This window comes from Triturus cristatus, chromosome 2_2, assembly GCF_964204655.1.
Source record: "Triturus cristatus chromosome 2_2, aTriCri1.1, whole genome shotgun sequence".
Lineage (NCBI taxonomy): Eukaryota > Metazoa > Chordata > Amphibia > Caudata > Salamandridae > Triturus > Triturus cristatus.
The window spans coordinates 1,142,066,533-1,142,088,681 of NC_140582.1; the positions used below are offsets into that span (position 1 = coordinate 1,142,066,533).

The window sequence follows — 22,149 nt, forward strand, 5'->3', positions numbered from 1 at the left end:
GTCCTCTCCAAGGTGAAGCGGTTGAATTGTCTCTGACATATATCCCTTGGACCTAAATAGAGAAAGCACCCGGAAAATGTTGAAACGACAGGCGTACTGTAAATCACTGCGTAGCCATTGCATAATGACGTTATTAATTTTGTTTTTCTTGAGTCTTTTAATAATTACTGCAAGTTTATTGTTGCACATATATTATCCTATTTCTAGACATGTTTACAATGTTACTGCTGAACATTCTTTTAGTGAATTACCTCCGCTTGAGTTGTCTTATAGATTTGCGCTGCGCAATAACACGTTTATCAGTATGTTACATCATTTCCATCAGGTTAGCAATGCTACAAATTGTTGGATATGTGGCCGACTCCCTCCCTATCAGAATTATAAAGGAATTTTACCTCTCTTTCCATACCCGTTCACACACAACGGCTCCTGTGGAGCATGGTTTAGTTTAATTAATTCTCTCGATTCGAATTCTGCAGTTTATCAAGATAACTGGGTATGGGGAAATTTGAACTTAGTTTTGCTTGAGGTCTGCTACCCTAACAAGGAGGGACTTCCCCAGAGAACAGGAACTGATCTAGAAAATGAAGTGTATGGATTAGGTAATTTTACGCTTAATCTTATGATCCTAAATGTCGAATCCGAAGCTACTCCAATTTTGCCCGCTATGTCAATATTCCCAGTAAAGGGTGAACTGTGTGTAAGGAAAAATGGTTCCATACATATGGGCCATAGTAAATGCACCACTGTAGTAGAATTTAGTGATCAAGGCAAGTCCACATTTAGAGCTTCCCGCCATTCCTATTTCATATGTGGTCAGACGGCATATGTACGTTTGCCTCTAGATTGGGATGGTACTTGCTATATTGGATTCCTTTTGCCACCTGTTTTTTCTAGCTCCACCTGATTATCACAGAAACACTCATTTAGTACATAATAGAGTAAGGAGAGACCTCCCGATAGTCGATTACACTGAAACAGCATGGGAAAAATACACAGATTTCAATAAAGGTCTCTTTCCTTATATAGGTACTGTTACTAATAGTAAACTGATACGTAGATTAACTAGAACCCTTGAAGCAGTAGTAAATGAAACTATTTCCGCTTTAGGCAATTTAACAGAAGAGCAGTCTGCTATGCGGATTGTTGTGCTTCAAAATCGTCTTGTCCTTGACGTCATCCTGGCGGATAGGGGCGGAGCTTGTAGGGTCATCGGATCAAGCTGTTGCATTTTCATACCAGAAAATTCGCCATCTGTATATAAAGCCATAACCCGCCTTCATAAGATTGTAAGCCAGATACACCAGAACCCAGGCACTTGGACTTGGTCCGGTTGGTTTTGGAGTGTATTATCTACCTTTGGATGGAAGGTCCTATCTTTCCTAGGTATTGGCCTTCTCATACTATTCAGTTGCTGTCTATGTCTACAATGTGGACCAGCGATCTGTGGTCTGTGTGCCACATCGTGTATTCCACCACCAAGATTTCATTCATCACGGAAGAAGAAAGAAGAACAAATGATGCTATATGAACAAATCAATGAATTGATGAAGATTGATATCTCTTAACGGGCAAGTAGGGGACAAGGAGGGAATGTGGAAATATGGATTTTTCTGATCAGTTATGTCCCCTATCTTGGACCCCAACGGTTCCATGTATGAATCACAAGTACATGTATGTCCCCTCCAGTTCCAGTTATGAAGACGCAAACACATGTGCGTCCACCGTCAACATGTCCTCTGTCAGATCCGCCATGAATAGGCCGGATATTCTATTCCTAAGTATGAAAGGCCACCGATTTTATATGGCTCAGTTACTCCATTTTTCAGTCCAGGCAAGTAGGCCCTGATTCTGTCATCGAACTCTTCTTGCCTTCTGCCTCTGAAAGCTCCAGTTTGAGCCTGCATCTGTAACCATGAACTTTGTCTCATTCTCTGCGCGGCTCACGAAGCCTGACATCAGCCCGCTGCCTGCCAAAAAACTGTATTTCACCTTCGAGTTATCTGCTTCGTTCCCTGCCCGATGCATTCCTGTCTAGCAGTTTAAGTAAACATTCCTCCAGCTACCGAGCAAAGGCCCGGCTTCTCTGTCTTTATGAAAGTAATTCATAGCCCTATTGCTAAGGAAGATTTCCGCCCTCGCATCTAGTGTAGACACTTAGACGCTTGTACACGTACTAACAGTCAGTATAGTCAGTATAGAATAAGATTCTACTCGAAGAGACCTCTCTTTTGGATAACATAGTTCTTTAAACATAGGATGTTAGATATGATTTGGGATTAGGTTGACTTGACCCCCCAGACTTCTTGTCTCCACATGTAGAGCTAAATGTCAAGTCCCCTTCACCCCCTAGTTGCACGTCAATCACACGTCATACTGCTGCGCGCGCAACTATGCCAAGTATAATCTTATAGATCCACCTATATATGACATCATAACCAATTATGTTTCTGTTTTACTCCTCATTACGCCCATTTTTGGTTACGCAGGTGAATCGTCATTTTCCTTATCAATTGTTACGCCTACCGCATTCGCTTCATTGTAATGTATGTTCTATAAAAGTCATTTCTTGTCAATAATGTATGTACTTCACTTCCTGAACCTCCGTGGTGATGGAACTTGGAGCAACCGATTATAATCGATTATTGGAATAAAGCCCATTCCGAACCTCTAATGCCACGGATTCTGCCTCTTATTTACTGAGCTATTTTATTATGTTTCCGTATCAAATTAAGTCCCGGTAATTAAATTATTTACCACAGTACCACTGGTTGTTTTGGTAGTGATCGTAAATAAAAAATGAGAGTGAGTTTGGTGAAGTGTTCAGTGGTGAGAAAATGAAGATAATTAAAAACCAACAGGGCTAGTAAAAAATCTTTAATTGTACTAGATGTTGGGGAGTTTAGTCAGTGTGCACTCAAGGGTGAGTTAAGACCCTGTGCATTCTAAGGTGCCATTAAAAAGGTCGACATGTTTCAGCCCTTGTTGTGCCCCGAAGGGTCACGTGGGCTTTCTTCAGGACCTAGGAGGTGAAACAAAGACCTGAATATTCACAGGATCTTTAGGGTGAAATGATTTATGGGTTAATTATTCCCAAAGGTAACTATGCAATTTGAGCCTGTAATAGTAGTTCCAAAAAGTAAGGTGGGGAAGGAAAGAAAAACAGACCTTGTTAGAGTAATTATTGGTGAGGATAAAAACAGATTGTCTTAACACATTTGTCAAAAACAGACAGCCAACAATACAACACTGGTTCCTTTAAGTCTATAAGGTTGTCTGCAGCAACTGGAAAATGGCAATTTTTAGAGTCAGGACACTAAATGTGTCCCGTATTTCGTATGGCAAAATTCGTCCCTCCTTCAGCAACTCGTAAGAGAATCCACATTCCATCTTGTCATATAAGGTGTACAGAGCGCTCATATGTGATTATATCAATAATGCAACTGAATGTATAAAGAGACTCATTATTGGATCAGGATGACAGTATTGACAGCCTTTGTTGTCCTAAACTCGCAAGCGCGTGTTAAAAAAGAGTCTACTTGAGGAAGTGCAAAGGCGCGTAATCATGGCAGTAGTTCTGTGTTCGTTAAAGACTGCGCTTAGGTATTCACAGATGTCTTAGCAGCGCTCATATATTTACGATTAGCTCAGAAGCGGTTAGTTTACATGGAAAATAGGAGGAGCAGCATAAAGTTTACGTTCTCATGGCAGCCTTTATATTTTTACGCAGAGTAGTTGAAGCTTACGTATGGTTTTTAGAAACTTACAGCAGCTTATAAATTAGATTAAGGAGTAGCGCTGCCTGATGTTGCATAGTGCGAATATATATATCAGGGATATACTGGTGAAAATATTAATAGCTGGTGCTCAAAATGGAGGCGGCGCGTGTGATTTAAAAGGGCTTCCGTACCTGTTTCCCGTTACTGTGGGTAACAGCGGGTGTGGAGTAGGGCGGTCGCTCGCGCTCTACAAGGATAATAGAGAAGAAACAAAGGAATTTGAACTGTCAAACTTTGACCAAGTAATACATTACGGTTCTGTTGTGAGGTTGAGTCCACCATCTCGCTAACCTCTTCGGCGCTGGACGCGGCTTCTGTGCTGGCTCTGCCCTAGTCGACCCGGTACTGCCGGTAGGACCTCAGAGCTCGCGTTATATCTGATATGGAGCGCGTAGAAATAGTCGAAAGACTACTAAGAGATGGGCCATGTAGAATTAGGAAACTGAACGGTATGGAGTGGTGATTACCGATTCTATGTAGATAAAGCGGAGTTGATGACATTGATGCAAATTATTCAGAAATGTACACAAAGGTGGTTAAACAAGGAAATGGTGTTATTGGAGAGACTCTTTATAGAGAAAGCGCTATGATCATGCCTGATGGTCACCTTTAAATCATTGTCAGCAGTGTGTGTCCTAAAACGGAATGACATATGCTCGATCAGGTACATCAACCCTTAAGCTTTTAAGAGGTTGATATATGTTTGGCCAGATTCTAAATTTTGGCAATGAAGTTTTGGAAGACAGGGGGTCAGAACATCATTTTCTCAATACACTCAACCATGGTATATTGTCATTCAAACCATGGGTATTCGTTGAAAGTCGATGGACCCATCTTTGTTCTTTTTCGAACAATACTTTCTCTGCTTGGTTGTTCTTGTTAGTAAGGGTTTCTAGGATTACCCAACGTAGGTCGTTGACAGTATGTCCTTGTTCCAGGAAGTGATTACTCATCTTCGTAGTGCTTCTCTTGCACTTGACGTTGCTGCGATGTTCGCAGAGTCGCTGTTTTACCTTCCTGCAGGTCATTCCAATGTAGCGCAAGTCAGTCAGTAAGCAGTGGCGGCTGGTGATCTTTGAAAGTGGTGAGGGATAATACCTGCCAGGAGTTCCTCCCATTTTTTATCTCCAAAATTTGCTTTGAGTGTTCCCCAAATGTCATGAATTACCTTCATTATGCCAAAGCCAGTTTTTTCTTATGGGTAGCCCTTTATCACAAGACTTTCATACAATATTCCAGTGCTAGAATTTTTCCATTGATACTGTCCATATACGATGATGGCCCGTATGTCAGAAATTACTTCCAATATTCCAGGGCCAGCAATTTATCATGAGTTGCTTCCCCCAACTCGCTACCTTAGCCCCAAAATGTCACGGCTGGCCTCCCTCAGGCAACTAATTACCTCCAGTGTGCTAGTAATAGTATTTTGCTATAGGTGTCTCCTTATGTTCACTATTCCAGTATTTCTGGGCCTGCATTATGCCTTGAGTGCCTTCCCTTAAGCCAAGAATTACCTACAATGTCCCAGCTCCAGCTTTTTGTCACAGGTGCCCCCATGACAAGAATTTAGTATGCAAGTGCCTGAATTTTTCCACAGGGTGCCCTATGCCAAGAATTACTTCTAGTGTGTCAGGCCATGCATTTCCCCATGAGTGCCCATCCTTCTGCCAAGAACATTTTTGAATATTCTAGTTGTAGCTTGTTACGTGGGATGCCCAGAATTATATTGAGTATGTCATGGCCAGTGGGACAATTATAAAACATGCACTCTCTCCCTTTCACTCATACTCACTCCCTCTCACATTCACCCTAACTCACACATTCTCACTCATACACACTCCCTCTCACATTCACTATAACTCACACTTTCTCACTTACTCATTCTCACTCACTGTTACTCACACAAAACGCACTCCTACTCACTGGTTCGCACTCACACAAACACTGACAAACACTCACCCTTTCACACTCACTGACATGGGTTTCAGGGTGCAGCCCTGCTTCATGTGAGGCCCCAAATTCTGCCCTTGCCTCTCCCTACACTGCGCATTATTTAATTTAGCAGTGTTTGTGAAAGCTCAGCTTTTGTTTTTTCCTGAAAACTACCAGTGTGCAGGTCAGCCCTCTCGGCCTCGTCTCCAGGCTCGTTTCTCCTCCTAGATGCTTTTCTAGCTTCCTTGCGGACATGATATGGAATTCACCATTGGTACCAGATCTTATTCTTGTCCCCAATTCCTGTCTTGTCTACCTCCTCCCATCCCTGCTTCAAAGAGGGTGAAGACTAGGATTTTTGCCACTATCGGCAAATTGACTTTTTGCAATATTACAGGCACAGGGGCAAATATGTTGCTTTTATGATCAAACTAGCACTGCTGCAGCAAGTAGCCCGCAGCTGTATTTAGGATTGACCTTATGATGCTCGTTTTTGCTATCAGTAACTCCCGAGCCCGCACCGTGTTTGGACGAAATGTTAAGGAAAAAATATTGTGTGGGTAAAATATTGTGTCAAGAATATCGAGGACAAAAATATTGTGAAGGGAAAGCAAAGTTTTACTATAGCTAATACGACATATACTTACCTATATATATATCAGTAAATCGCCAGCACAAGAAGAAATTAATTCTTTCATTAAAGATTTGGAACCCAGATTAACGAAGTATGAAGACGGCATCAAAGCAAGAAAACGCTGGAAGTTTATCCGCGACAGGAACGACTATGCACAAGGTCGTATCCTTACTTTCAGCAGAAAATATGATGCCATACGCAAAGATTACAGGAAAATCGAAGCCATAAGGGCTCAAGAATCAGAAACTTCTGGATCTCGCTCAGCTGCGTCTTCTGACGATGATGACAGAAACATTTCATCGGATTTAAACAGAGGACCCTTCACATCACTTCAGGAATACCATTTTTTACAATTAAGTCTCAGTGCTTCCAAACAACCAACAAGGGGAAGAGGAAAACGAGGAGGCAAAGAACAAGGCCAAAAGGAAGGAGCAGGCGAGGGGGCAAAGGCCAACGACAATTCAACGCCACATTGGAGAGGCATCAGGCGTTCCAAGAGAAACAAATGATGGGTGAGCAATCAAATCTCTCTATTATTAATCTTTCCTCCCACACTATCACTCCTGAAGAAAGATCGGTCCTAGAACAGGGTCTATCCTTCTGTCCAACTTCTAATTTTGATTTTGCTAAAACACGTATTGATCTCTTCCTCTTCTCACGTAAACTAAAATTGCTAAAATTACATACTTGCAAAACAACTAGAGACCAATCTAAAACCAAAGTATCCACGAGTATTCCCACTAACCTAGATGAGATCTTATCTGTGGGTGACATCGAGACATTGGCTATTATGAGAGAATTCCAATTGGATGTACGAAATTGGGATTCAGATCGTGATTTATTGATCAGCATGGACATGGAGGTCAATAGAAAATCCAGGAATGATTTTAAACCAAGATCAAAATTTAATTCCATCACATTGCATGATGGTATTGATACTTTCCAAGAGGCAGTGCTGTATGACTTAATGATTCTGTGCAAAAAGAAAGAAACAATTCTGCCAAAAATTTATCGCAAGCACAAAAAACAGGCTTGCAATCTTTGAAAAAAGCTACCAATTTTGTGATAAAACCATCTGACAAAGGGGGCAATGTGGTCCTTTGGGATATCAATAAATATAGAACAGAGGCCAAGCGACAATTAGAACACTCAGGATGTTACCTGAGATCCAGCCAGGCCAGATATAACAATACGATACAAAAATATCATGAAATGTTACATAACTGGCATGAGAAGGACATGCTCAGTAAAAATGAATATTTGTTCTTTCTAACACGCAAACCTGCTACACCGGTCTTTTATATGCTTTCAAAGGCGCATAAACATCCAACTGATCCCCCTGGTAGGCCGATTATCTCAGCCAACCAAAGCCTCTTGGAAAATACTTCCATTTACCGGGATTACTTTCTATGCCCCTATGTTCTTAACCTTCCATCATATTGCAGAGACACCATGGATTTCCTGTCTAAAATATAGGAGATACCATGGAAAGAAACCTACATATTGGCAACGATTGACGTCATTTCCTTGTACACTTGTATAGAACATGATTTGGGTATACAAGCCTGTAAATACTTTCTGAGAGACAGAGCAATTAATATGTATGATCACACTACTATCTTGATGCATATGTTACATTTTTGTTTACATAACAATTGTTTCTTATTTGAGGAGGACTGGTATGGACAGTATACCGGTACTGCCATGGGAAATAGCTTTGCGCCGAGCTACGTCTGTTTATTTATGGGGTGGTGGGAGGCAGAACACCTATGGCATCAAAATAACATACAGTATACGAATAATTTGGTTATGTGGACTAGGTATATTGATGATATTTTTCTAATTTGGGATGGGCCACAAAATACCTTGTATCGTCATCATCCCACAAATCTCAAAAACAGTATCCCATATGGAGAACTGTTAAGAGCAAAACAAAACTGTAGTTCAGTTGCTTCCTATGAGAAGGAAGCCAAGAACATGAAAAGTCGTTTTAAAAACAGGGGCTACACATCTAAAAATATCAAGATAGCCTCAGATAAGGTAGATGGCAGAAATAGAAATAGTCTACTTATCCCAAAAGAAAAAAGAGATGACAAACATGAGGTAAGATTAATTACTACCTACAATCATGCTTCGAGTGAGTTACATCGTATCATACGCAAACATTGGCACATAGTCAGGAAAGATTTAATAATTGGAAAATTGGTCAGCCCATCACCACATGTTACATATAGGAAATGCCAGTCATTAAAAGACATATTAGTCCATAGTCATCTGGATATGAAAACTAAGGTGAAGGGGACATGGCTGCGCGAGCTACCAGGCTTTCACAAATGCGGGCGTTGTAAAGCATGTAATAATAGTACAAATGTAAAAAAATTCCAACTACCAAATGGCAAAATGGGTAAAATCAACGTCTTCACCAATTGTAATACCGACTTTGTTGTGTATGTGTTAATCTGTATCTGTGGCTTACGTTATGTAGGGAGTACGATCTTCCCAGTGAAGAAACGTATACTGGAGCACTTGCGCGCTATTAAGAATAAAGACTTGTCCTACGCCATTGCTAAACACTGCGATCTGATACATCCCAATATTCTTGACATCAGCTCTAAAATTTCTTATTTTGGCATTGACAGGGTGCAAGCGTCAACCAGAGGGGGAGATCGGGAACGTCACTTGCGACGCCTGGAATCTGAATATATAATAAAGCTACAGAGCAAGACCCCAGGTGGCCTGAATCATGAGGAAGGCCTCCACGTTCATTTAGGTTGATATAATGAGACTTTAATTCACCTTGCCATTGTCCTTCCACCTCTGCCACGCGCTCTTTAGGCGTCTGCGAATCGCTGTGTGGCCCCTGCCGGCCGCCTCGGCTATTGATGTTAATCTTTTGTTTGTTAAAGAATACCAGGAATTGATTTAATTCATAATTTTTCCCATTAAGATTATCAAGGTTATTGATAAAATAGTGAACCTTAGGCACTGGCCATTTTTCACTTATGTTCATTGTATTATGATGTCAAAAATGATTAATTTCAATTATATTCTATTCGGGAATTTCATTAATTAATTCAATATGAATTTCGTAAAAACAGTTCCAATGTTAACCCAGGGACAACAGTGATTATACGAACTGTTCACTTGTTGTTACATTTTTCTGTATTTTGAGTAAAGTTGTTGCAGTCTGTCTTCTAAAAACTAGGATGCACAGCAGCACTAAGCACCAATGTATATACTTATTTTATGTTTACTGTTATGCAACAGGAACTGCTTGTAATAATGAAACAACTTCCTGGTTCATTGTAATGACTCACTGACGAAGACCGTGGTGTCGAAACGCGTCTGAGTCACCAATTACTAAATTTCGCTAAAGAAAACTTGTGTGCGACTGTTTTTTCTCGCGCCAGGAAATTGCGCGAAAAATAAGCTGTTTAATATATATATACATATACATATACATATATATCCTTGTCTGAAACGCGTCTGCCTAGCGTTTCAGAGACCTTCTGCTTGCCTACGTAAATAAAGCTGTATTTTGCACCTCCGGAGCTGGTCACACTCTTTCATTTGTGGTGAAGAGATTGGTGTGATGTATCGCCAGTAAAGCAGGCACTGGCATTGTGAATGCCCTCTCGTTTTGGAGCTACGTATCTTACCTGCATCTTTGGTGTTTGCATGAACTGCAATTGCGTCGCCCATCCGGTGCTGGATTCCCACATGGAGATGAGAGGCACATGGGGAGAGAGGAGGCAGAATCGTTCTGCCTGAGAAGGAGGACAAAGGGCTGCTTTCACCTGCTGCGGGACAGCAGGAACGGCCTGGAATCACTGTTGGCAGCACTGGCTGTTTTTGATGACTCCATATTGTACGAGCTCAATCAGTGAACTACAGCGCCCAGCATGCAGCTGTGCAGCAGGAGTAGTGCGAGGTGCCTTACACCTGTGAGGCGAAGGAGGGGCGAGTGGTCACGTGACAAGGAGTGGCCAATGCTTTAAACATCAAGTAACGGACCCCCGTGAACAAAGAGGACACATCTGAGACGGGCACTGAAGAAAGACAATCTATGTCTGAAACGCGCCTGCCTAGCGTTTCAGAGACCTTCTGCTTGCCTACGTAAATAAAGCTGTCATTTTGCACCTCCGGAGCTGGTCACACTCTTTCATTTGTGGTGAAGAGATTGGTGTGATATATATATATATATATATATATATATATATATATACAAATTCACTGAAAAAACCATAGGTTTCACACAAGTTATAGTTAGCTGTACATTTCACTCGTAAAAAACCAATGAAAGTCCCCCGTTATAGTTAGTGCAGGCAACTATAACTCACGCGACCGCAATCCTCTGCTGATGACATATGTGTCTTTATGAAAAAAAAATATTTGTAATATATGTATAGCTAAAATTTAATGGAAGAAGACATGGGCAAATAAGTGTCTAAATACAGTATTAGCATCAGCAGAGGATTGCGGTCGCGTGAGTTATAGTTGCCTGCACTAACTATAACGGGGGAATTTCATTGGTTTTTTACGAGTGAAATGTACAGCTAACTATAACTTGTGTGAAACCTATGGTTTTTTCAGTGAATTTGCAAGGTTTTTTAAATGCTAATTCCTAACTATAACGTGTGTGAAACCTATGGTTTTTTCAGTGAATTTGTACGGTTTTTTAAATGCTAAGTTACTTTACGCCATTCGTGGCGTGCGCGCCCAGTTAACGCAGTTCGTTCCGTGCGTGCACGGTGCGCTTCGCGCACCGCGCGCCCACTTTACGCAGTTAGTGCCGTGCACGCACGGTGGTCACGCGGTGCGCTGTGCGCACCGCGTGCCCACGTTACGCGGGATGGGCCATGTACGCACGATGCGCACATGGGGGACATATTATGTGCTTCGTTGTGAAAGGTATTTATTTTTAGTTTCCGTGTACCGCCAGTAGGTAATATATATATATATTCGAGAACTCCTGTCTGCCACTCAATCTGGCAGAACCACCAGGCACGGACCTCAGACACCCCAAATGAACTTGTAGAATCCCACGCAAAGTTAGTGGATGAAGCAGTGAGATTTTATTTAATAAAAAGTCCACACAAAATTAAACAGGCATAATGCCTGCCATGACGCGTTTCGCTCCTAGAAGGGAGCTTGATCACTTGATATATATATATATATATATATATATATATATATATATATATATATTTAAACCAGTCCTGTGCTGCAGGCATACGAAGACAGGCGCTGACACCGTGGGATAATCAATCAAAGAAATATTTATTTCCAAAGGATGCCCTGACGCGTTTCGACGGATAAAACCGTCTTCTTCACTACATCAGGTCCCTCTATAGTGTCTATTTAAATACAAAAAGCAAGGCACCGTCCTCCATGGTTGTCACAGCAACACAATTCATAGACATAGAAAGGGTTTTTTCAGTTAAGTCTGTGTTGAATAGCGACATTAATGCAACAGTGAAAAAAATTTATAACAAAAGAACACTATGGTTTCAATTAGATAAGAAACAGTTGATACATTGTGGCATAATCACACCAAAACCTGCAAAAGCTAAATTGTTACACTAGTGTGTATACGTATATACGATTAAAGTTGTAACATACAGTTATGAAAATAATTACATTGCTGCAGGTTGACAATTAAATAGTTCGTCAAATAATATAAAATGCCATATTTGTAACATGTTCATAAATTGAGCCCAAGTGGGCCGACGTACAGAGTGTTCCAAAAAGATAGGAAGAAAAAATTAGCATTGTGGGTGCCTTGAAGATAAAAGAAGGTTATAACAGAAAGAAAGAACCAATGTGTCGGATCGGAGTACAGGAGCGAGATGTATACACAGCTGGTGGACATTCATAGTGATTATTCTAAAGATGTACATTTAACGCTTCGTCAGCGTTCATACCATTGGGGATCCTACTGTCCAGAAGTATGATATACCTGGATTCTAATCGTCTCAGACGTAATTGTCTGTTCCCTCCCCTTATGTTTTTAGGAATGCTGTCAATGACAAAATAGGATAGGTCATCTATTTTGCCATCGTGCTGTGAATTAATATGCCTCGCTACCGGATATGACTGGTCATCATTAGTGATGGCCCTTAGATGTTGCAATATCCGGATATGTACAGGATGTATGGTACTTCCTACATATGTTTTGTTGCAGGTACAGCGAAGAACATATACAGCAAAATCCGTTTTGCAAGAAAAACTGCCCCAAATTTCAAAAGGGGTTTTTCTGAAAGGAAGAGAGATAGATCTAGTGTTCACACCGTGTTTACAGGCTTTACATTTAGAACATTTCTGAAAGCCTCTCTGTGGTTTAAGCCACGTACCTCCCTTAGTGAGTGTGGGTGCATTGGTGACCAGTTCCTGTTGCATACTTTTAGCTCTTCTAAAAGTCAATTGGGGAAAGTTTAGGCACGTGGGGCCTATTGTAGGGTCATCACGAACTAGAGGCCAGTGTCTGTAAAGAATCTTTCGCAGATTCATGTGATAGGTGTTGTAACCAGTAATAAGTCGAGGGGTATCCTCAGCTATCTTGTGTGTGGGTTTTTCGCTGTCCTTGAAGATCAAATCTTCCCTTTTGAATTTGTCACACTTGTGTTTTGCTGAACTTAATATTGTGGTGCTGTAGCCCCTGTTTTTTAGGCGTTGGAACAGACTGTCTGTAGAATTCTTAAGGCTGTCTGGGGTACTACAGTTACGTTTCATCCTTAGGCATTCAGCGTAAGGGATGCTGTTGATAAGATTGCGTGGGTGGAAACTACTGGCATGAAGGATGGCATTGCCAGAGGTGGGTTTCCTGAATGTTCTTGATTGTATATGGTGATTTTCTATATACAATTCCAAGTCTAAAAAACAGATGGACTCCTTACTGGTGGCACTGGTAAACTTCAGGTTTAATGAGTTCTCATTAATGACAGACACAAAGTCAATGGCGCTCTGTTCGGTACCTTTCCATAAAATAAAAATGTCATCTATATATCTTTTGTATAGAATGACATTATTCGTGAAGATAGTTTCATGCCTTTTCCTGAGTACCTGCTCCTCCCACCAGCCCATATGCAAATTAGCATAGCTGGGGGCGAAGCAGGTACCCATGGCAGTTCCCTGTACTTGTTTGTATAGAAGCCTGTCGAAAATGAATATATTGTTGTCCAGACACCACTCAGCCATATGTAAAAGCATGAGTGTATGGTGGTGTAACCCTATGGGTCTGGTGCCTAAATAATGATTGAGTGCATTCAGGCCGTCTTTGTGTCTGATACTCGTGTACAAACTTTGTACATCGAGAGTCATAAGTATATAGTCATCATGCCAGGCTAGGTCGTAAATTTTTGCTAGGAAATCGCCCGTATCTTGAATATAGGCAGGAAGTTCTCTAACAAAAGGTTGCAAAAAATGGTCTATAAATCTGCTGGTGTTTTCGAATAGGCTGCCAATTGCAGATATAATCGGCCTGCCTGGGGGGGTCTGAGGATCCTTATGAATCTTGGGAAGGAGGTATAGTTGGGGCGTGACGGGATAATCATTTTAAAAAAAATCAAATTCCACTTTCGAAATGAGACCGCTACATCTCCAATCATACAAACACTTATGGTATTTCTCTTTTACACTAATTATACCTGTAGTACTAATACGAGTATAACATTCTTTATCAAGTAATTGAGATAATGCCTCCTTGTTGTACATTTCTATGGGCCAGAGAACCACGTTTCCCCCTTTATCGGAACAACGTACGACAATATCAGTTCTGTCTTTAATTTTCTTCATGACATTAGCGTATTCAATCCTGAAGTTGTGTTTCTTTTTGATAAAATCACTGCTGCTCATTAAAGCCAAATCTTTTAAATCTTTGATTACCCTCTCGGCAAAAATATCAATGCCATCCTTAGGCATGAGTGGCGTGAATACAGACTTGGGTTTAAAAGGTGTCGGAGCAGATTCGAAAATGTTTAAGTCAGAGCTGATTGCCACCTGTGTTGTGGTGATGGGGCAAGTTTCACGATCGGATGCCAGTTCTGTGATGTCTTTCAGAATAGTCATATCGGCTACATTCAGTCCTTCAGAACGTGAAGTGAAGGATGTCCCATTTAATACTTCAGTAGTGGTGTTAGAGCTGGTGAAGAAATATTTACGTAATTTTAATGACCGTGTAAAGTTGTATAGATCAATCCTGGTTTGTGTGTAATCAAAATTAGTGTCAGTACAAAATGATAAGCCAAGGGAAAGAATACTTTCTTCTTCTTTTGTTAGTGCCATATTAGTAAGATTGATGACTGTGCTACGATTGTCGCTATTCATGTCTATCTGCGTCTGTTCCTCCTGAATGACGGTTTGCTTGTTCTTTGCGGAGCGCTTGCCCCATCTCCTGTCTTTCCTTCGTCTCCTTTTTGGCTTTGCGTTCTCGGTATTTGATCTTGGCGCATAGGTCTTGGTCGTAGACTCATTATGCGCTCCATACGTAAAAAACCAAATTCCTCTACAGGTGTTGGCGCGTTACCGGTATTGGAGATGTTGCTCATAGCTTCAGTGTCCGACTCTAGTTCTGAGCTCAGTTCAGATTCACTGGGAACCACTGGTCTTGTTGTGCTAGTGCTGGCTGATGACATTTGTTGACGGCGAATATTATCAAACTTTCTCGAGAAAGTATAAATCCTTCCCTGCAGATAGTCATTTCTGTCGCGTTGAAACTTCACGGCTTTGCGCTCTTTAATGACTTGTTCATGTTTCATTACTCTTACTTTGATTTCTTCAAGATTTTTGTTGACTTCCTCCTGGTCCAATTTCTTCAGTTCATATATATATATATAGTTATCTTCAAAGCATGTAGTTGTGGAGTTAAGAATAGTAAATCTATATTATTTGCATTCTCAATATTTTCCGCCACAATATTCTGTCCGCGCAATATTTGTGTCATTGATATTCCATCAGACATCCTCCCACACACAAGCAGAGCGGAAACTTGGTGAGTGTCAGTTCCACTGATTTTTTGCAAAAACGGAAATATTGGCAAAAGGCGGGCCATCAAGTTTGCCAAAAGTACTTCTCATGCACCGGTGAGAGCAGCTTTCTCAAAATGATTCCCTGCATGGAGCTCTAAATGTGGCGAGCCATCCTGCATCATGGGTGTAGTCGATGGCCTCCGCGGAGGTCTTGCCGCTGTTGTTTTTTTGTGTTTTTAGTTGCTAGCTGTTTGTAAAGAGACTTCCACCTCGACATTTTTTTCATTGTGAATAACACTAATAGCTAGCTAGGTAAAGCTGAACATTATAACAATGTAAAATAACGAAATAAAATAATGTTTAGATTTCTTGTAACTATGGGCTTCCCTTAGGAAGGAACGCCTCCATAGATGAGGGCAGAGCCTCTGCAATAATTTGTGATAAAGCAACGACACACAGGGATTATTCACATGACTCAGGCAACATGGGTCCTGCCATTCCTGCGATTCTACTCAGACCGGACCTCAAACAGGATCCGCGGGATACCTTATACTGACTGCTCAAGCGGTAGCATCGCCAAGGGAAAGTGAGTAAGACGCGCTGGCGGCGTAATATCAGATCATATAACAGAGTATCCTCAGGGTACCCTCAAGACGATAACTCACACTGAACACAATTAACAGCAGCAGGTCAACTCCACCTACCCTGAACTATCCATGATATCTCTTCCAAGGAAGGAGGATTTATTTTGATGTGTAGTTATACAATAAGATATGTTCTAACTACAATGGCCTGGTAATCTGAGGGGCCGTTCCAAACTTTTGTTTCAGGCGCAAATCGGACTTGTGTCTATAAATGCAGAATGTACGTATGTATCAAGTATGCAAGATTCTGAAGCGGATGTAGATGACGAGCTACACATGTGCGATCCACAGGTGCAAGTGCAAGCTCTGCATGTGTCCTTTATGCTCACAAATCTCCTACCTCATGGGATGTGGACAAGCAAGGACAGGCAGCATACAGTTTGTAAAGAGCCATAAAATGGAAACTGTTTGGGGTTTGCTGCATTTACCTGAGCACCAGATGGATTTGCCCACAAATGAACGCGGTGCAAGGCTGGCAGAAATCGCAGTATTTGGCACCGATTCATGCAGAGTTTGCAAGATACATGTAGGAAGGTTTGTCATGTCAGGGAAGAGTAATACTTTCTAAGGAGAGAAATAAGCAAATAAATAAATACATAAGAATCCTTCTATGTTTCGGGTTGTTAAACGAACATGGCACTATGGAGTTGTCTGTAACACTTATACTAAACCAGGGCTTTGGGGAGCTCTGCAGGGTTGATCAGCTGGGGCATAGAGGCAGCAAGAGATTGCACATTATTCCAATTAAATGTGAGCTCTTAATCCCTTAGACTTTTGTTGATTTTGAAGGGGGTTGGACCACTTCTGGGTCCTCTGATAGTTCTCTGGATGGATTTAGACTCAATTAGAGTGATGTACAAGAAGGCATTTTCCTTAATCTCAGAGGCGGCGCCAGGTCTGGTGAGATGGTGGTACCCTGGTAGGAGTAGAAAGGCCAGACAGATTCTTGAACATAAGTGAGAGGCACAGTATGGCTGGAGTGCACTGTTCACTCTGGATGCCCTCTTCTGTTAAGACTAGAGTCTGTAATATGGTTCAAGAGAGACTTTGGAGAGTTTGAAGTGGATGGTTTTGCACTTCACACATGCTGTTTTGGAAACACAGAGGGAACCTCTGGGGAGCTAGTCTAATGAAATACGGTCACACCGTCTTGTACCTAACCGCAAGCGAAGCTAATACATGTTGTACAGTTCTAACTAAGACAAGGCAGCTTCTCAAGAGGCTCATTAATAAGATATATTCAGAGATTGCTTGCTATTTGTTGAGATCAAATAGTCTCCAAATTGTTCCAATATCTGTATGAATTGAAAAAATCCTCTGAATCAAAATTTGTCAGAGCTGTCAATGTATTCAGCAGCAATAGTTAGCGAAAAGGTGTTTCACATGGGCTGACAGTATGCCTAGTTACTTTTTCAAGGTGATAAGTCTTTTTAATGACCCATCTCTATTGAGTGATCATGTACGTCTACAGTTTATCTCTGGTAATAGATTAATATTGATAATGGTAAAGGAACAGGATAGGACTGCCCGTACCCCAGGACTGCCATACGCCTTAGAATTGAGTAACGCGGGGTTTAGAATTACCTGGTGAATGCAATGAAGCTAGGGCTGTGGTCATCATCAAACTGGCACCTCTTACACCAAAGAGACAAAAAAACAGTTTTATACAACAAGTGGTCTTAATGAGGAAAGACAACCTCTCAGAACAGCTGATTGCACTGGCGTCAAAACCCCCCAACGTGGCTCTTGAAACCGGGCAGAGTGAACTTAAAGTAAATTTACTCAACTCAAAACTGTCCCAGAGGTTGCAAAATAAATCAAGAACCCTGCCTTCCCACTTCAGAACAGCACAAATGAAGGCTGTGGAAAGTTCTCCAGTTGGCTCTCCCTCATGTGATCCAATAATGCCACTGATCATAATACCACATTCTTCAAATTGGTTATTTTTATAGTACTTATTTTGGTGGCTTTGAGTTTCTTCAGCCAATGTTTCTAGTTTGCATAAGGCTTTCTTATTTATTGTGATGCATTGTGTGATCTGGTTCGAAGTGTGTGCTTTTTATTGAGTCAGACCTAGAGGGTTTGAAAAATAGCCGCCCACCCAGAATCACCAATAGAATACCTCTTCACTCCTATAAAAACATGAGATATATCATTGTTTGTCATTAAAGAGGCCATGGCGGTCCTTGTAAGGAAAATGTTCAAATGCCCCTGACACACAGGGAGAAAACTCCCAGGAAGTAAGGGAAATGTATCTGCAGTAACAACCCCCAGCTTTGGGGATTAGTTCCTTCAATGCCAGAGTGCAGAGCGGGCGGCTCCAACATGGCGCCCGCCTCTCATTCAAGAGCAGATGCACTTTCATTATATTAATCCCTGCCAGCAGATGGTGATCTGTAAATACTGCAGGTTGTCCTTCACCAAGGGAACAGAGGCCAAAGTTTCCACTGGTCCATCAGACTGGCATGCACTTGCCATGTCCTAAATGAGCTAAAGAGAGAGAATTCCAACAGCAGATTTAGATGTAATGAAATCCACTTGAAAATACCCAATTCTTGTATTTTTTCTGCCTTGGACAAACAGACAACTTAGTCAACACCTTTAATCTGTGAAATGCATACTTCATGGAACGGAAATTCAGAGATCAAAAGTGGCAAGCTATTTAAGAACCTGCTTAAAAACAGGAGTCCTATGCACATCTCCCTGGAAGCTTAAATTTGAAATCCACTGTGGAGGTAATGTTTGCTTTACATTTCTGTCTTGCGACAGGGAAGGGTCCTATAATGCTGAAACGGCAAAGGGGTGTTGGCGCCTTCTCGCCCTCCTACTGAATCTTAGTGAAAACAAGGGAAATTAACCGAAACTCGTAGTTAAAGTAGTTACCACTCCATTAACAAGCCTTCATGTAGAGGATGTTTAGATGCTTCAACCCTGAACAGCCACATACATATTGTACACATCTCCCATAGGTTTTCAATGTTTACATGTGGTGCACAATCCTCGGCCCTCATTCCACAGGCTGAGGAAAATCCAAACCGGTAGAGCCAAAGAGTGCTCAAAATGTGCACTTTTTCCAGCACAAATATCACCAGATAATAAGTTGCAGAATCTGTGCACGGTAAGACAGCACGGTTCTGAGTTGTGTAGCTCGAAACAAGGAAAATGTGGGGAATTATCATTGTATCCCTTATTGTGAGATGCAGATGGGGAGGTAATACCGCACACGGTGGCATCAGTACTCGGGTGGTATTATCCCCTCACATAACAAACAACCTGTAATGAGTCATGCAGACATGCTCAAGCTGGCTAAGACATAATTCTATGGCGCACACTCAAGTGAGGTCGAGCCAGTGTGTAGAATGTTGTACAGTGATTTATAAATATGTGAGGTCATCATTACAAATAAATAACTTAAGATTATGCACATTGAACATCTGTAAAGACGTTTGTTGAACTTTGTGGAACTATATGAGAGATAAACTATCAAAGTCCAAACTACTCGATTCGATGAGTACACCTGCAGCAAGGCGGAGCGTAGGAAAAGAGACCGCTGCCATCCCTATGACAATACACAACGCTTTAACTACTCTCTACTATTCTTATGAAGAATGACTCCCATCCTTCGATAGAAGAATGAGAAGAGTGCACGAGAATTCCCCGGAACGACCACAGCCCATTCTCATTACTGGAAAACAAGTGGTCCAAGCCGAAGCCCATACAGCGAGACCTGGGAAGCTTGCGCCTAGATGTTCCAAGCTTCTCTCAGACAGGTGAATCCCTCATCAAGGGAGCAGAGCTGCAGAATCATCATGATTATCCTTGAGGATATCAGAGCTCATGAACCGGGCAAATGCATCTTCTGGACTGGGATGTTAGGTCATCGATCCTCAGATGCGTGTCACACGGGTCATTTCCTGTTTAAATTATTGATCCTGGGATACCCGACAACCATTTCAAGGTTTGTGCATGTGGTTTATGGCTCCATTACATGTACAAGACTTAGAGCACAGCCAATGGAAGCCCTTGTGCCGCAGAACAAGCATGAAGCAGGCGGTGCAAATTTCCAAACAAAGCCCTGCCTAGCCTTCAAGCCAACTTTGATGGACCCTCTCCAAAGAGCGATAGAGACTTCACCTTTTGGCCAGACCTCACCAGCACAGCATTGCCTGAGCATCTTGGCACTCAACTAAGGTGACCAGTGAAGGTAGTGACTGCTTCAAGGTCCCTGGATGAACAGATGAGTAAGTTGTGTTGGTAGTTCTCAACTCATTAAATATCACAAAACTTGCTCAACCGTTTAAACAACAGTAGCACCTATACACAGGTGGCGGAACATGCATCGCACCTGTGGTTACACACAGAGGTCAGAGGGCGTGGGTGAAGGCAGAGGCACGGGAGACCTTCTTCAGATACGTTGGGTCTCTCTCTGTTGGGCTGTCACCATGAGCCTTGTGCTAACAGCTATGAGCGACCCGACTGGTAATCTCCCAGAAACCCCAACCACACACGTGCAGCACACGCTGCAACAAAGGCAACAAGACACTCAAATATATTGAACTAGGTCAAACAACATCAAAAATGGTACTAGGTTAAAACTCTTGAAAATACACCGCGACGCAAGATTCAGGCGCCTTCCAAGCTGACTGCTGCGGTCCCTCTACAGCACAACCATAGTGCAAAAACAAGGAAGAGCAGCTGGAGAAGGAAAAAAAGATGCAGAAGAAACAGGAGTCTCATTACAGGACACACTTACTCTACCTTACCCCTAAAAACACGCACGCACACGCAATACTGCCCCCACCTTCCTCGCCATCCTACTAACACAGTAACCAAGAGCAGGCATTTGCCCCATTGGCATGACAAGATATTCAAAAAGTAGGTATACAATTTTGTTTTAGAAAGCTTGTCATAAGAAGCCCACTTAATTTAAATTCTGTGAAGGATTAAAAGGGGTCTGCGGATTAATATAATTTCCTGTTGAATTTGAATCCTGCTGTTTGAATACTGCCCCACTATATTCTCCAGGCTTTTGCCATGGATCTGTCTATACAATATGGTTATTGTGTGCTTAGGAGGTAATGTTGCTATTGCTTATTTACACAACTCTCATTAAATGAATTAATATTAAAACCATGATAAGTTCTCCTAATAGTCCTGTCCATGCTCTTGGCATCAGCCAGGTCATACCAGGAGACACATATTATCAGCATGCCTTGTTCTTTTCAGAGAGTACATCTAAGTAAGGATGTTTTCATAACACTCAAGAAACTAGGTTGAATACATCGCAGACTCTCCACCTGTGGGGAATGTAAAGAAATATCTATTTCATTGTGAGGTGTTATCAACACAAAACACTTAAGTTAACCATGGCTTTTTTAGGTCCTTAGTCCCGTTGGTTGCAACTCAGCTGCCTCTAGCGCCGGGACACCCCTATTTGGGGTAGCCGTGCGCTCTATAAATCGTATTAATAATAATAATTAATAATAATAACTATTTAAAAAAATGCCTTTCGGTACAGTGAATAAAATTCACATCACACTGTATGACAGAACTAGAATCCTCCCCCACTTCCCATACATACGTGATCTTTTTGTGCACGTCTCTACAGCGCGGATAAAGTCCTAATAGACGGCCAAAATAGCTGTAGTTTCGTATTGTAAAAAGACCGCTGCTCCTGCAAGGCGATGTACCTCCATGATGTAAAGTCAATTCTGCATGACCTGTCAGTTTGGGCAGCAGTGGGATCAGATAGGCTTGCATCTCTACCAATCCCAAAGCAGAAGGCTTCCAAGGGTAGCACAATATTCACATGATGATGCTGCCAGCCCCTCTGGTGTCAAACCTCAACACCAGGGCTCAGAACTACTGCAGCACTGAAATACAGGACACATGGGTTCTTTATTCATATTCTATTCCCAAGCACAGCATTATGTGCACTGCTATTTAATCTGCCTCTAGCAGCACTGCAGGCAGCAACTGCTGGCACAACTGCATGAAAATGTCCCAGAAGTTGGCACATTTGCTGACATGACAAGATGTCAATCAGCAGTGGCAACCACATAGCAGCTCAAACAAATACATACAATATACACCGAAACTTGAATGAACTGGGCCTTCTGCATCTTTTATAAAACTGATGTATTTTTCATTAGTTATTTTTGCACCCTTATTTATGATGGCTACTGATTTCTCAC

The 22,149-nt window shown here is 41.7% G+C and overlaps 1 protein-coding gene across 2 annotated transcripts in view; it reads right to left on the reverse strand.

The window, feature by feature from the left end:
* The window catches only part of LZTS3 (leucine zipper tumor suppressor family member 3), a 190,683-nt gene that overhangs the window by 119,089 nt on the left and 49,445 nt on the right, over window positions 1-22,149 (reverse strand). The window lies entirely within an intron of this gene.